The sequence below is a fragment of the Oryx dammah genome, unplaced genomic scaffold (genome assembly GCF_014754425.2).
Source record: "Oryx dammah isolate SB20612 unplaced genomic scaffold, SCBI_Odam_1.1 HiC_scaffold_10, whole genome shotgun sequence".
NCBI classification, from domain to species: domain Eukaryota; kingdom Metazoa; phylum Chordata; class Mammalia; order Artiodactyla; family Bovidae; genus Oryx; species Oryx dammah.
In genome coordinates this window covers 6,667,078-6,669,663 of record NW_024070194.1, presented here as the reverse complement: position 1 = coordinate 6,669,663, position 2,586 = coordinate 6,667,078, and the positions used below count along the sequence as shown (strand labels likewise).

At 50.5% G+C, this 2,586-nt stretch overlaps 1 non-coding gene across 1 annotated transcript; it reads left to right on the top strand.

Moving 5' to 3' along the window:
* The first annotated feature begins 1,972 nt into the window (after positions 1-1,972).
* On the top strand, positions 1,973-2,045 carry TRNAE-CUC. The gene has a single exon. It is a non-coding gene; the product is annotated as a tRNA-Glu (tRNA).
* The last annotated feature ends 541 nt before the right edge of the window (positions 2,046-2,586 follow it).

The following is a 2,586-nucleotide window of genomic DNA, read 5'->3' as shown; positions in this document are numbered from 1 at the left end:
CAGCCTCCTGTATGACGCCAGAACTCCTCAGTCTGAGCACTACTGCCATCTTGAGCCAGGTAATCTTTGTTGTGGGGCCATCTTGTGCATTGTGGGAGGTTCACCGGCCTCCCTGGACTCTACACATAGAGGCAGTAGCCCTCTACACCAGCCATTACAACCAAAACGGTCTGCAGGCACCGGGGAAGGGTGAGCAAAAATGCCCCCAGTAGGAAACCCCTACGTCACACCAATGCCAAGGTCAGTGCCAACTGAGTGCCCTCATTACCCTTGTTAGCCACAAAAGTAAAATTCAGTTTGACCTCCTTTGAGGGTTTTAGACCATTGCTTTTTTAAAATCCCCGCTCAAATCCCTTCAGTATCTCCCTATCTCGTTTAGAACAAGCTCCTTTACTCTGGCTATTAATGTCCACCTGAGTCATCCACTCCAGCCACCCAATGACTTCTGTGCAGAAAAAGTGACCAAGCCATCCTGGTTTGCCTGGGACTTTCTGGCTTTAGAACCAAAAGTCTTAAAACCTGAGAACTCAATCAATCCAAGGCACACCAGGCCTGGTGGTCTTCAGACTAGCTGATGAACTGATTAGAGAGAAAGCAGAGAATCAGGGGATTGACCAGGCTGTCACTCGTGGATGAGTGAGGGCTGGCTGTGCTGAGGACACCTGGAGGGCCCAGCCCACCTGGCTTCACAGCCCAGCTCGAAGCAGGAAGTAGAGTCAAGGCTTTTCACTCCCCTTTTCCTGGGACACTGCTCCCAGACCCGGCTTGTACAGGGAGGGAAGATGGCTCCTTATGGTTGGGAAGCCTTTAGAAAGCATCTCAGGCTGTACCTGCAGATTTACTCAAGAGAGGCGTGGTTCCTTCTCCCCACCGCAATCAGAGCGTCCAGCGCATGCATTCCATCCACTGGGGCCTGGGAGCCTCGATCTGTCAGGACTCCAGGACTCGCTGCTTCTAACTCGGCTGGCAGGCTTGTGGAGGCCAGGTGGGTCTCTGAAACATGCCCCCTCATTGTCCCAGGGCCAGCTCTTCCAGGGGTAGTAAACCTTAAAGATTCTGACATTTGGAAAGAAAGAAAATAGGGGTGGGGTGTTGGGGAGATGAAATAAACCCTCCTATGACTTTCTCAATTTCCAATCTTTTCAAGTCTCACTCAGAGCATCTCAACCGTGGGTGCCATTGGCATTTTGTGCGGGGCAGTTTTCATTGTGTGGAACTGTCAGAGATACTACAGGACGTTTAGTGTCCCTGGCTTATGCCCAATGGATGTCAAGAGATCACCCTTTGCCCCCACCATTGTGACAATCCAAACGCCCTCGCTCATTTCCATTCACTTGGGTTTACAGGCAAAGCTGACACTCAAAATGCCTTCGGAACTCAGCGTGGGGGGTGGAGGTGAGGATGGGCTGGGGGACACAGTGGTGGCGGCATTACTGCCTGAGGGAGGCTCGGTACACAGTGCCAAGCCATTCAGTTCTTAAAACTGAAGCCTGTCAGAGAATCCCATTAAATCCTCACCGTTTCTGCAAAGAGAAGGGGATGCTATTTACTGAGCAGTCAGCATCCCCAAATTTGACACTTGTTAACAAAATGGGAGCCAAGAAGAGAAACATTCACGGTTTTGAGCCAGCAAGCAGCTGCCAGTCACAGTGCCCAGTGTGGGCAATGCAAAGAATCAAGGTCCCTGCCCAGAGTCAGGGAGCTTATGGTCTGGTCAGCAGAGAAATCACCTAAGGCAGCAACAGCTATGAGAGAGCGCCCCGCAACAAGGTGGTGCTTTGAAATGGGCAGGTAGCAAGCTACTGTGGGTCCTTACCTCTATCGAGTGCATCCTGGATGGTAATTTGAAGTTGGGAAAAAATGGAATGGCATAAAATGGGGTAGAATATTATCAGAGAATAAATCTGTTCCTACTTTGGCTCAGATATGTAAACTTGAGCATATATTGGCTTGTGATACAAAATAAGGGACTTCCCTGGTAGTCCAGCGGCTAAGACTCTGCACTCTCAATGCAGGGGGTCCGGGTTTGATCCCTGGTCAGGGAACTAGATCCTGCATGCCACAACTAAAGATCCCACGTGCCACAACTATGACCCCTAGAATAGGAAATAAATAAGTGTTTTTAAATACATTTTATACTGTGGATCATGGATGAAAAAGCCTTAGGAACACAGAGTAAGAAATTACAATATAAGGCGCTACTTTTGCAATAACTGATCTTAAAACAGGTACTAAAACATGTTGTGAACTGGAGACTCAGATCAGAGTTTGGAATGATTTGCAGGTGTAAATCAGCCACCGTACATACAGCCATGGTCCATCAGTGTGGAGGATGCCCCAGCAAGCCTGAGAGAACGCAGGCAGGATGGCTCTTGGATGCCCCAGCAAGCCTGAGAGAACGCAGGACAGGATGGCTCTTCTGGTCCCAAAGATGGGGAAAGGAACCTAAGCAAGGCTGAGACACTCCCCAGAGGTCACCCAGGTGAGAGCCAGAGCCCCAGGCCTGCAGCCCCAGACTCAGACCTGGGAAGGCCCCACCCCACCAGCTGCCACCAGGACGAAGCTTCACCCACATCTGCCAGGGTC